The following is a 14,594-nucleotide window of genomic DNA, read 5'->3' as shown; positions in this document are numbered from 1 at the left end:
CATTTACATTATTATAGAATTACTAGTGTTTTAAAACAAAAATAGGGTAATCACAACCGATATTAAAAATAAATTTTTACACTTTGGGTTATAACCACTTCTAAATTACTGATATCATTACTGATATTTACTGGTTACATTTGATGGCATATCTAAGTGTAAGTGTTTCAAACCACTAATAAGGTAATCATAACCAACATTTAAAATTGTCCTGATATGAATGAGCCGATAATTATTGTTATGCCATGATTAATTATCAATGACTTATTCTATATTCTAGTCTAATTAATTGTTATCATATTTACTACTAAGTTAATTTAGGCACTACAGCATTACTTTATAGCATAGAGTACACATTTAATAATGATGTTACATTATTAGTGTTTTGAAGATTACCTTGTTTTGCCAGATGACATCAAGGTAAAATAAACATGCTGAAATGTGGTATTTTTTCACTATTTGTACTAGTAGGTTCAAAAAGTAATGTTCCCATAATGACTGATAATTATATTTTATGATGAAATTATTAAGGTTTCCATAACCATAATCATGATCGAACTATTTAAAAACACTGAATGTTTTGAACATTAAAAAAGTTGTTAGCAGAATGTTCTTGCGATAAGTTTTGTATGGTGTCTGTCTGCACAACTGAAATATGTAATATGTATCATCAGGTTTCATTTTAAAAACGTATATAAAATATATACAACTATCATGGCGGTGCTCTGTATTGCATCAAGCAAAGAGAGAACTGAAAGACATGGTTTTCTCTCTTCAGCTCCTCTAGAACTGCTTTACATTCAGTGCTGCCTTCATGCATCATTGCTATTCTTTAGATTTACTCTGAAAATCTGAAATGTAATCTGTGTAATGATGTTTAAAATGTGGAAATAGGAAGTGGAAGAGACAAAACTACATTTCAGATTTTTCTGAAGAAAACACGATCGCAGAAAGAGTTTTAGGTTTTCATTAAGTAAAATAACTTGACATTATATGACATGATGATATATTGTGTGTAATATTACTTTTTATGTACTAAGAACAGTGTACATAGATTGACATATACAGCTTAAGTCAGAATTATTAGCCCGCTTTTGATTATTATTTTTTTTTTTATATTTCCCAAATAATGTTTAACAGAGCAAGGAAATTTTCACAGTATGTTTGATAATATTTTTTTCTTCTGGAGAAAGTCTTATTTGTTTCAGTTCGGTTTGAATAAAAGCAGTTTTTATTTAAAATAAAAAAAAAAACATTTTAAGGACAAAATGATTAGCCCCTTTTTTATCCAACAAAACAAACCATCGTTATACAATAACTTGCCTAATTACCCTAACCATAAGCTAATTACCCTGGTTAGCCTGTAAATGGCACTTTAAGCTGTATAGAAGTGTCTTAAAAATATCTAGGAAAATATTATTTACGGTTATCATGGCAAAGATAAAAATAAATTAGTTACAAGAAATGAGTTATTAAAACTACTAGAAATTTGTGGAAAAAATCTCTCCATTAAACAAAAACTCGGGGGGAAAAAAAAAACAAGGCGGCTAATAATTAAGGGGGGGGGGGGGACTAATAATTCTGACTTCAACTTAATATAAATTATATATATATATATATATATATATATATATATATATATATATATATATATATATATATATATATATATATATATATATATAATGTATAAAATGATTTGTCTATAGCACAAACAACAAGGTACAAGCTATATTAAAAAAATTTAATACATAGATTTAGAGAATCATTTCAAAAGTATGTGCATAGCACCAATGCTTTCCTCCAACTCTGAGCAATTTTTCGTCGATTTGTGTCTCATCTGACCCGTAGCAATGTTCTCTCTCTCTACTTTCGGGCCGCAGTGGATTGTAACCTGTGACTGACGGCCTCAAGGTCCAATTCCAGCACTTGAAACAAGAAATTATGAAATGAATTCTTCTGGAGTGAATACCTTACTTCTAACATTTCAGCAGCTCACCCACGCTCTCATTCTGCCCTCCAGACCTTGGCACTCAGTTTACTGTGCTGTAATAAAACACACACACACTCACACACATATTTGAGTGTAAACATCTTATCAAAGCCGAGCCTCATTTCAGCGCTCTCTCATTACCAGCTTTTCTCCATCTGCATTCACTGACTTTGCTCTTGCTGGAATCCAGTCTGGCCTTTATGACTGCGGTGACATTGACATCAATTAAATGGAAATATGTACCGAGCAAAATGAAACGCAACTATGGCGCCGCAGTTCAATTAAAAACCGACTTAATAGTACCAGGCAGGAAGAAGGTGAGAAAATCAACTTGAGGGGAAGATGAAATGAGCAAAATAAAACATAAACAGCACGTGTGTGCGCTTCTTATGTCAAGAGACCCCATCAAAAAGCGCTGTTGACCTTTAACCTGTATTTCCGATTCAGAATTGTAAGATTAATTCATTTGCTCAGGTATAAATAACGTAGCTGTCATAATAACTGGGTTTTGATATTTATGTTTGATAGAATTTTTAGATTTTGGAGTTTTCACATTTATTATATAAGGCTTTTTGATATTAGTTTGATTACAATACAAATTTTTGAAGAAAAATGATAATAATTATAATGTAGTATGCACCAATATGAATTTTGACCAATACCGATAACCAAAACTGTTTATTTGGAGGTTTTAATATTAGCAATGAAATATATATATATATATATATATATATATATATATATATATATATATATATATATATATATATATATATATATATATATATATATATATATATATATATATATATATTTTTTTTTTTTTTTTAAACACTTTCAAGTGTTTTATTTCGATACACTTTGTTTTTTTATATAGATAACAATACATGTTTTAAAAGACAAGTATAATTTTAAATTAATATTACATTAAAAATTAATTTTAAAATAATGGTCCATCAGTTAATGTTATAGTTAATGTATTTACTAACATAAACAAACAATTAGTAATACATTCATTGAGGTATTAATTTTTCTTATTAACAGTTGTTAATGTTATTTCAGTTAAATAACATTAGTTCATGTTAACTGACTGTGCATAATGTTAATAATGCATTAGTTAATGTTGGACTAATTAATTTATGCTTCACAAGATTGCTCATACTTACTTAGTGCCCTATCATACACCTCGGCACAATAAGGCGCAAGACCTGTCTGGCGCGATTTGTTGCTTTTTTCAGGCTAGGCAACCCTAAGTCTCTCGCTTTGCGCCACGTTGTTTACACAGTAAATCCATTAGCACCACATTGTGGACTCAGGGTGTTACGGTCTAGAAAAGAGGTGTGTTAAGACACATTGTTGGCACGTTGCTATATTGAGGAACTAAAATTGAAAATTAGAATTGAATTTAGAATTAGTTTTGAAACAAATCTTTGCGCTTAACAAAACACAATTAATTGTGTCAGCTAATGGATGTCTTCAGTAGAGTGCGTACAACACTGTTTCCTTATCCATGAAAGTAAAGGAGTAAAGAGTAAAAGTAAAGTAAAGTAAAGAGGTCAAATTAAGGAGGCTCGTTCTTTATCCTCGCACTGCAGATGTTTTCTCGCTAGTGGAGCATTCAGTTGTTCAACTTACAAATTCGGCCATGTAAATAGCAAATGCGCCATGGCGTGACACAACTGACTCTTTAAGTGAATGGGAGAATAGACTCTGATTGTTTTAATGCATGTTATGCTCAAAACACACCCATAAGAATAAACACAACCCTGTTAGACCATGCGCCATAAAGTAGCATAAGTACATTCAGACAGGCCTTTAATGCTTTTGCTCCATGCGCTTTAGATTTTGCACCTAGATCGTTAAAATAGAGCCCTTAATGTTAGTAAATACATTACCTACAGGACCATTATTCTAAAGTGTTACCAGTAATTATAATGATGTATGCACCGATATGGAATTTTAAACAATACCAATAACTTTTAAGAAAAATTTTTAGCCTTTTATTTAGGTTTTTATATTAGCTGATAAAAAACAAAACAAAAGTAAAATGACTACAGTGAACTGATTTTACAATAAAGCAACCAAGTCACTAAACATTAACCAAAATACTAATAAAATATTAAAAAGCGTGGCCGTCACAGTGGGTAGCACGTTTGTCCTAAATGTTCATTTTAGCATCACTTACATACACCTATAAACCTTACACTTTTATTCATAACTGTACTCTGAAGATTTTTCACAGAAGCATATGCTCAAACACAATTTGCATGAGTACACACAACATTTTATTCAGCAAAAATGTGAAAATGCATTTTTCTCTGGTTCTTCGCAGTAGTTTCTGAATTATGGGAAGATAGAAAGAGATTTAAAAAACTCACTCTGGAAAAAACCCTTGAGTCTAATGTGGGAAAAAATAAAACAAGAATTTTGAACATGACTTAAACTGGAAATATATGTAAATTATGGCATATTAAGTTAAATAAAGAAAAAAATAAATAAATAAAAATAATGAATAAATTACAGTATAAAGAAGATGATAATTGTATTTTCTATTATTAATACTATATTAAAATTTATAACCCTGTTCCCATAAAGTGCCCTGGCTTAACAGAATAATAGCTCAGAAATAAAATAAATAAATAAATAAATAAAAATTCTGGCTTTATTTTATTTGCACTCCATGTGATCCAAATCCATTTGTGTTTCTTTCTTCAAACACAAAGGAAGATGGTTAGAAGAATGTTGAACTGGTTAACTGGTTAACTTGCTGGTTAACTTTTATAATTTTGTTTTGTTTTCGTCCACTATGGAAGTCAACAATATTCTTCAAAATATCTTATCATTTGATCTACAAACACACACAGGATTAGAACCACCTTATGATGAGTAAATTTTACATTTTGGGTGAACTATACCTTTTAGTGACTCATGTCGCTGAATTCACAGCTCCATCTGGGTCCATCTTGTTCCTACTGCTCCCGGGTCACTTCCTCTCTGACTTCCTGTCAGGCTTCCAGCTGGTGTCACTTGTGAATTAGAGTATCCCGACTCCAGAAACTGTTCATCAGTGTGGGTGGTGGACTGGACCTGTGTCTGTTGTGTCTTCGGGTGATGCCAGGTCACATTTGACTGCAGTTTCCAGCTGAGGCTCAACAGCTCTTCTTAGACCGGATCGAGTGACTCTCTGGTCCAGCTGGATCTCCAGACGCACTGCTTGCATGTGTGGCCTGTGTACAAAAAAGAGACTTGAGACTAAATGCAAGTGGAACCAATTAATGCAATGATAGTTAAAGGCAAAGTCCCCACTATAAATGGGATGAGCTGTGCCTTTTTTTTCTCAACAGTTTGACTGTATAATTGTGTATGTAAAAAAGAAAATAAAACATGAAGAGTTTAAAAACCCTTTTGTTAGAGGAACAACTTTTTTCCGCCATTCATTCACATCTGCAGATAATGTCAGAACAGCAGAAACCATTGCTACTTCACAATGTCACTTTAGAGCTAGAATTTGAATGATTCAATATGTCTAAAGTGATGACAAAACAGGTGATTTTGCTGACATTTTAAAGAGCCCATATTATGGGTTTTTGAAAATGCCCTTCCATGTAGTTTGTAACACAGTGCACAAGTGAAGTATCCAGCTAAGGCCTAAATCCGTAAGTGTACATTGTTTAAAACTGGTGATTCATCTATAAAAGAGTCGACTCATAGTGCTTTAATCGAGTCGCCTTGATAACGAGTCATTAGGTGTTTCGCCATGATGTACAAACGAAACCAAGTTATTCACGTACACGCGCAAACCCGGGAGATTTGAAACCTGCAGCCCCGCCCTCTAACACAGAAACCTAGACACACACACCCACAAACACACACACACAAACATGCCGGTTGATTGAAGTCACACTGCAGATGGATATATTGAGTCTCTACCCAAAGATGAAACCTCAGCATTATAACCAAGCAGTTGGAAACTACTGGAAACTTCTGGAAACTACATGCTACAAAGAATTCTTCATCGCCGTTTGTTATGTTTGTACACTTACATAACAGTAATTAAGACAATCACACCGGAGCTGCTCTGAACACGTCTTTACTTCACTATTGCAACAACCACATACACACACACACCACTAGAGTGCGTCGTAACTGAACAATCAATTTGTTACTAACTCAATATACAACAATTCCTCCCCTCCAGCATTGATGTATCCCTTCAAGCTGCATTACATTATATTTACCAGTAAGTATACAAGCACTCCAAACACAACAATGCAGAACTTATTCAACTATGCAAATAGTTGTAACAGTTATTTCAGCTAGTTATCATATGTATATATGAATAACTATAAGTTTAGTCTGTCAGGTGGTTTGTGAACACGCTCAGGATAACGTTTCGCTTGAGGCATTGCGTTTTGAGATGAGGACTGAGCACTGGACACCTGAACAGTTTCTGATTCGGTTACACCAGTGTCTGTAGAGGGAAACTCTGGTGTTATGAGTGCATACTCATCAGGGCATGGGGAAGTTTCCACATTCTCTGTTACGTTTTGAGAAGAATCAACCTGTGAGGTTGCATCCAAAAGCTGGTCAATGTGTCTGCGCCAAACCATGTTGGCACCAACTTGTACAGTGTAAGTAAGGGGCCCAGTCTTGGACAATATCTTGCCTGGTTGCCACTTTTGATGTGTTTGTCTGTAGTCTCTAGCCAGTACATTTTGTCCAACATGTAACGTCCTGAGTACGGATTGCTTTGTGTTTTTCTGACACTGTTTGGCTTGCACATGTCGGCGTAGATCAGGCTTAAGTAAGTCTAAGCGCGTACGAAGACTTCTCCCCATAAAAAGTGTGGCTGGAGATTGACCTGTAGTCGCATGTGCAGCATTTCTGTAGGCCAGCAGGAAGTTTGCAATCTTTTCTTGTAGAGACACTTTTTCCTTTCCCATGGCCTTTAGTGACTGTTTTAGGGACTGAACAAAGCGTTCCGCTAAACCGTTCGTAGCAAGATGGTAAGGAACAGATGTTGTGTGCCTTATTCCATTGCTTTTGACAAATGACTGGAATTCCTCCGAAGTAAACTGCGTACCGTTATCACTGACTAACTGCTCTGGCAAGCCAGTGCGAGAGAACAATGTGCGGAGCAGTTCTACAGTCATCGTGGATGTTGCATTTTTGATGGGAAATACCTCTGGCCATTTTGAATATGCATCCACTACCACCAGAAGCATTTTGTCAAAAATGGGTCCTGCATAGTCAATGTGAACTCGCTGCCAGGGGCTGGTAGGAAATTCCCACACATGTAAAGGTGCTGCCTTTGGCTGTCGCTGAATTTGCTGGCATCCAGAGCATGCCTTAGCAAGATCTTCAATTTGGCGATCTAGCCCTGGCCACCAAACATAGCTCCTGGCCAGGCTTTTCATTTTCACAACCCCTAAATGTCCTTCATGTAAGGCAGTGAGTACTCTGGCTTGTAGCTTATGTGGAACTATCACTCGAGTACCCCACATGACACATCCTTGTGTTACAGAAAGCTGTTCACGACGATTTGAGTAGTCCAACAGTTGAGGATCCCCTTTAGCTGGCCATCCTTTCATGGTCAGGTCAAACACCTTGGACAGTACCGGGTCTCGACGAGTCTCATTTTGAATTTGAGCACTTGTGACTGGTAAAGGTTCCATTTGAACAATGTGAAACATGTCCGTTTCATCTGTCCCCTCATCTGCATTCTCATGAGGAAGGCGCGACAGTCCGTCTGCGTTTCCATGGTGCTTAGTGCCCTTGAACTCAATCGAATAGTCATGACCACCTAAAAACAACGCCCATCGTTGTAGGCGTGCTGCAGCCATTACTGGGACACATTTGTTGGGGCTGAAAATGGCCACTAATGGCTGATGATCTGTGATCAGAGTGAAGTGTTTTCCATACAAATATTGATTAAACTTCTTCACTCCCCATACTAAGCTTAAGCCTTCTCGATCAATCTGTGCATATTTGCGTTCTGACACAGTCAAGGATCTAGACGCAAATGCAATTGGCCGCTCAGATCCATCAGTCATTTTGTGAGACAAAACTGCACCTATGCCGTATGGTGAAGCGTCACATGCAACACGCAGGGGTAGACTGGGGTCATAATGTGTTAACACAGTCTCTGACGTGATCAGTTGCTTAGCCATCTTGAACGCCTTGTCACAGTCCTTTGACCACACCCATTTACTTGTCTTTTGAAGCAAAGCATTTAATGGATGTATAACTGTGGAGAGATTTGGTAAAAATCTGTGATAATAGTTCACCAGTCCAAGAAACGAACGAAGCTGGTTCACGTTCTCTGGTCTTGGTGCATTAAGTACGGCATTGATTTTGTCTGGAGACTTGTGAAGGCCTGCCTTGTCAATCCGGTGTCCACAGTATTCAATTGAATCTTTGAAAAATTCACATTTGCTCCTATTTGCTCTCAGACCATACTCAGCCAGTCTTTCCAGAACAGCATTCAAGTTTGCCAGATGGGTTTTATCGTCATGGCCCGTGACTATAATGTCATCTAAATAGCACTGTGTGCCAGCGACACCCTGCAAGACTTGATCCATGGCTCTTTGCCACACAGCTGGTGCTGACGAGACCCCAAATACAAGTCTGTTGTAGCGAAAGAGACCCTTATGCGTATTTATTGTCAGGTACTTTTTAGACGATTCTTCCATCTCCATCTGCAAATACGCCTGGGCAAGATCAATTTTTGAAAAACGCTGCCCACCTGACAGTGACGCAAAAATGTCATCAATGAGAGGCAATGGTCTGCCTGTAAGACTGGATTAATCGTGACTTTGAAGTCGCCACAAATTCTTACATCACCACTCTTCTTGACAATTGGGACTATAGGTGTAGCCCAGTCAGTCCAGTTTACCTTAGACAGGATTCCTTGGTCTTCTAGTCGCTTTAGCTCCGCCTCCACTTTTGGGCGTACTGAATATGGTACAGGGCGTGCTTTGTGAAATTTTGGTTGCACATCACTTTCAACCTTGAGCCTTGCTTTAATGTGTTTCAGAGTTCCAATTCCATCTTGGAAAACTTGTGCATGTTTCACTAGCACCTCCTCTAATTTGTCTTGCTGAAGTGTTGTTTCCGGGGTAACTTGTATAGCTTTTAAGGACTGCCAGTTAAGCCGAATGCTCCTCAGCCATTCTCGTCCAAATAAGGGTACTCCCCCCTTTTTCAGCACATAAAGATTCAAGACTCGCCTTTGTTTTTCACATTTTACTCTCACCTTCAGTTTTCCCATGGGTGAGATTTTCTCTCCTGTATATGTCTTGAGTATTACAGATGTGTGCTTTAGTTTGAACTTTTCAAAATGGTCTTTGTAATCCTTGTACGATATTATTGACAGTGCCGATCCTGTATCAAGCTCCATTTTCAGTTTTACTCCCTCAATGATAGGACTCACCCAGATGATTTCGCGATCTGTCTCTTTAAGGGCGTGTAGTTCAATGTATGAGAGGCTTGCCACATCAGAGTTTTCTGTATCAGATTCGTTCAGCTCATGCATCTTAGTGTGTCTTTTTCCAAATGACTTTCTTTTATTTTCAGTTGCTTTTGTTTTACACATTTTCTGTATGTGTCCCTTGCGATGACATTGTCTGCACTCCTTCTCTTTAAACCAGCATTCAGTAGGGCTATGTGACTTTTTCCCACATCTGAAACACAATGAATTTTCACTTTTCTTTGACGTGAACTTGTTTATGTGACATTCAGAGATCGCCTTTCTCTGTAATTCCAGCGCATCTTTTGCGGCTGTCTCCATAGAAACGGCAATTTCAAGCGCTCGCGCCAACGTGAGCTCTCTTTCAGTAAGGAGTCTCTTTTGCGTGCTCTCGCTGTGAATGCCGCAAACAAGCCTATCCCTGAGCGCGTCAGACAAACCATCACCGAATTGGCAGTGCTCTGCGAGTCTCCGGAGCTCGGCCATGTACTCCGATACAGACTCTGTCTTGTGTTGATTTCGCTTATGGAAGCGAAAGCGCTCCGCGATCGTCAATGGTTTCGGATTTAAATGCGTTTGCAGCACTTCCACAATCTCTTTGAAAGTTTTCTCGGCTGGCTTAACTGGTGCTGATAAACTGCGTAAGAGGTTGTATGTTTTTGCCCCCATTACACTCAAGAGAACGGCAACTTTTCTCTCGTTCCCGATGTCATTGGCTAAGCAATATTGCTCAACTCTCTCCACATATGTTGCCCAGTCTTCCACCGTGCTTTCAAAAGCATCCATTTGTCCGATGCACGCAGCCATTTCTGTTTCGTCTTCCCTTTCGGTTCGTTAATATATGTATATACTGTACATTACCCACTGCACGTTGAGCCTGATGATGAAACTTGCTGCACAACTGGGTGTTTACAATCCTCGTCGCCAGTTCTGTTATGTTTGTACACTTACATAACAGTAATTAAGACAATCACACCGGAGCTGCTCTGAACACGTCTTTACTTCACTATTGCAACAACCACATACACACACACACCACTAGAGTGCGTCGTAACTGAACAATCAATTTGTTACTAACTCAATATACAACACCGTTTGTTAAAGGAAGGATCAGTAAAGAGTACTTGGGTTCCTTCCCCTATTTCTCAAGTGTAAGTACGTGCGATTAAAGTTGTTGCCTTGTGTACTCTAGCTTGCAAATGTATTTAGTTGTGATTTGTTACTTGTAACCGCATGTGCTGTATCAGGTTAACTCGATATATTCTCATATTGCGTGCAAAGCCACGTTAAAAACGTGACGCGTGCTGCTTTGTTTACGGAGCTCCGTGGAGGAGGGTAGTGTGTGTGTGCGTGTGCGCGCGCTGTTGTCTGGAGGTGTGTGTGTGTGTGTGTGTGTGTATAAATATTTGTGTGTGTATCCGCGCGTTGTCGTCCGGCGGAGGGTTAAGTGTGTGTGTGTGTGTGTGTGTGTGTGTGTGTGTGTGTGTGTGCGTGTGTGTGCGCGCAAGGACGAGGGCAATATGTGTGTGTGTGTGTGTCTGTGAAAAGAGCAGAGTGAGACAAGATAGAAGATCTCCTCAACTGTTTTTGGAGTTTTTGCTCAATAGAATAGTTAGTCGTCTGTATTTTCAAGTCCATCGTCTGTATTTACATTGACCCACTGGCAGCTAAAATCCACGCCTACACTATCGAGCGTGTATGAACTGTGATTACTTTTATATTGCTGATTAGCTGTTGGGCATTTCACTCTGACTGAAGGCAGTCAGTCGACCATTCGCAACAGACTGTCATCGGTCCAATCAGCGCAGATTACAGTAGCTCCGCGCTATGGAGGGGTTTGGGAACAAATGAATCACTGGACGATTCATACGGGAGTCGCTGGGATAATTAGGTAAAAATAAATGCAGATTATAAGACCATGAAAGTGTTTTTTGACCTTGCATGCATATTAGACTGTTGTTGGAGACCCTTACAACCAAGATATGACCCTATTTCATGTATAATATGGGCTCTTTAAGACTATAAGGCTAAACGGCATGAAAAGCCATCATTCTACAGAGATTTCCCAGCATTTCTTTGTTGCAATCGGGATATCACAATAATTAACCCTGAAAAAGTGAAAAAGCCAAAGCAAAGCAAGAAACACTACCAGATTATAATATAAATACAGCACTACAACATACAAAAGAAAGAGATCAACAATGAAAAGTCATGTATCTCTTTTCCTGTTTAATATGATTTGATTTGATTTATTAGATCTGGTGTAGTTTGATCAGCTTTAGTTTTAAATTCCACTGAGTTTATCTCCTCTAAGGGCTTATTATATGGTCTCTGTCACCATATTGTGGCGGAACAACCCCATTCTTGCATAAAAAAAGCCTCAAAAGTACATTATGTTGTCCAACAGCTGCAATATTGTCAAACTCTAGTAAGTTTATTCATCTGCTGTCATTCTATGTGGGTGGAGGGATACAGAAGGGTGAGGAGGATGAGTGCTGTTATTGCAAAATATTACACAACTATCTGCCAATCAGAATCAAAAAACAATCAAAAACCCAACAGAACTGTTGTATAAATAAATATATTTACATATCTTTGTCCAGCAAAAATAAACATATAATAGTACATTACAAATGTACACAAAACCAGAACATTGTATGTACTTTATATCCAATTAGTCACATAAAATGATGCCACATTCTGTGTGTTTGATGAATCATGGCAGGGGATAGACGTGTCTGGTCACAAACAACCTTAAGGCTAGAGCTCAGGATCTTAGTGTGTGTTTACTGTGTTTAATGTCGCCACTCATGAATAAATCATCACCACTGCTGTTCAAATGAGATTATGAAGAGGCAAATAATTCTCTCCAAGCTAAACATTTGAAGTTTGACGCCAAAATCAGCGACTTCTGCAAGAACTGTGTTCGGACACAAAAATGGAGAGCTAAAAACCTCACACGAATTCCATCTCAGCATAACAAATGAACCTCATTGGTTTAAAATTATGATGAGAACAGAGTTTGCAGAGAAGCAGAAAACTTTATGTCTTTCATCCAAAAAAAAAAAAAAACATGAATATTGGACAGTTGAATCCATGAATATACATGAAAGAATGTTTTATTTTAGCGTTATTCACTCTTGTCAGGACAGAGACGAGATCATTCTGAAGGCTTCTCACACGTTCAGCGCTTCATATCCTTATTTAATTTTCTATTTTAGCAGCTGTCAGAGACGCCTGCGTTTCATCATGCTTTTAGGAGAAGAAGAAATGAAGAAAAAAACTGTTTAATAATTCAAGCCCAATGTCACTGATATCAGGGTTTCTAATTATGTTTGAATATTTATATATTATTTATACCAAAATACAAATTCAAAAAAAATATATATGAATATAATCATCTACATTAATATTTTAATGCAATTGTGCATTTTTTTAATCTTAGGCCAACAACTATATATAACATATTTCAATGTTTTAAAAATGTCTCTATAAAAATCATAAATTACTGCTAATGTCAATGTTTTTGTTAATATTAACACTAATACTAATACTAATACTACTACTACTAATAATAACAATTATTATTATTATCATTATACACTCAAAAAATTACTTTTGTTGTATAAAATGAGTTAGAACAACACAATTTCTAAGTTTTTTTTTTTTTTTTGGATTTTATAATTAATATACCTAAATTTGTAAAAACAATAAACTTAATTAACTCAATTAACGTAATTAATTTGGGACATCATGAAGCAATTGTGAGGAACCATATGTAATATATCTACTCTAATAAGTCCACAGCAACAGCATCAACAACAACAAGAACAACAAGAACAACAACAATAAAAATAATGTCACAAACTGTTTTCATAAAAATTAAAACAACAATATTTATAGATAATATAAAAAATATGATAATATTATTTTATAATTTTATTATTTATTTCATAATATTTATAATATGTCCCTTTATTAATCTGGGGTCGCCACAGCAGAATGAACCACCAACTTATCCAGCATATGCTTTTACGCAGTGGATGCCCTTCCAGCTGCAACACATTTTTGGGAAACATTCACACACACTCATTCACTACGGATAATTTAGCCTACCCAATTCACCTGTACCGCATGTCTTTGGACTTTAGGGGAAACCAGAGCAACTGAAGGAAACCCACGCGAACGCAGGGAGAACATGCAAACTCCACACAGAAACGCCAACTGACCCAGCCAAGGCTCGAACCAGCGACCTACCTGCTGTGAGGCGACAGCACTACCAAACAGTCCAAAGACATGCGGTACAGGTGAATTGGGTAAGCTAAATTGTCCGTAGTGTGTGAGTTTGAATGTATGTATGGATGTTTCCCAGATGGGTTGCAGCTGAAAGGGCACATGTGCTGGATAAATTGGCTATTCATTCCGCTGTGGTGACCCTTTATTAATAAAGGGACTAAGCTGAAAAGAAAATGAAGGAATGAATAAATGTGATTATCATAATATTAGTATTTAAAAAATTCTAATAATTATTAAATAAATACATTTTGTGTGTTACATATAATTTTATTCTGCAACATTTGGAAGCATAAAAGCATACAAATATGATATTTATGTTTGCATCCTTCACTCTTTTGAAGGCTTCTCAAACCTTCAGCGCCTTACGTCCTTATTTAATTTTCTATTTCAGCAGCTGTCAGAGGCGCTCGCGTCTCATCAGGCTGTAAGGAGAAGAAGAAATGTCCTCAGATTTCCTGAGTCCTGTTTGTTCAATAAATCAAGCCGAATGTCACCGATATCAGGGTTTCTAATTACGTCTGATTTGTTTGAACAACCTCGACTAATGCAAATGCGGCGTCCGCTTACACAATATATTCCAGAGTCACTCACACAATGTTTTCTTATGATTAGGTTACTTTGCATGTAAGGCCTGGGATGTTTTGCATGTTCTTAACCATTGAAATTAGTTTCTAAAAGCAGACCTGTAGCTATGAGGTAAGTGAGGTCAGAAATAAAATTTGAAGTGCTGAAAATGAAAAATGATTTCAAATCAGATTGATGAATTCAATAGTGAATGACCTCTGCCAGGTTGCAAGACCCACTTATTATCCGCATCTAGTTATTCTAAGTATCGTT

At 37.0% G+C, this 14,594-nt stretch overlaps 2 long non-coding RNA genes across 4 annotated transcripts in view; both read left to right on the top strand.

Annotated features, from left to right (window-relative positions):
• Window positions 1–13,746, top strand: part of LOC141376358 (uncharacterized) — a 63,350-nt gene extending 49,604 nt beyond the window's left edge. Inside the window, exon 3 of the long non-coding RNA XR_012386296.1 lies at window positions 13,613–13,746. This is a non-coding gene — a long non-coding RNA (uncharacterized lncRNA). The remainder of the gene's footprint in view (window positions 1–13,612) is intronic.
• Window positions 1–14,594, top strand: part of LOC141376355 (uncharacterized) — a 974,232-nt gene that overhangs the window by 721,866 nt on the left and 237,772 nt on the right. The gene's annotated exons all lie outside the window — the stretch shown is intronic.

The sequence above is a fragment of the Danio rerio genome, chromosome 10 (genome assembly GCF_049306965.1).
Source record: "Danio rerio strain Tuebingen ecotype United States chromosome 10, GRCz12tu, whole genome shotgun sequence".
Lineage (NCBI taxonomy): Eukaryota > Metazoa > Chordata > Actinopteri > Cypriniformes > Danionidae > Danio > Danio rerio.
The sequence above is the reverse complement of the archived record's forward strand: the minus strand, read 5'-3'. Positions and strand labels throughout refer to the sequence as shown.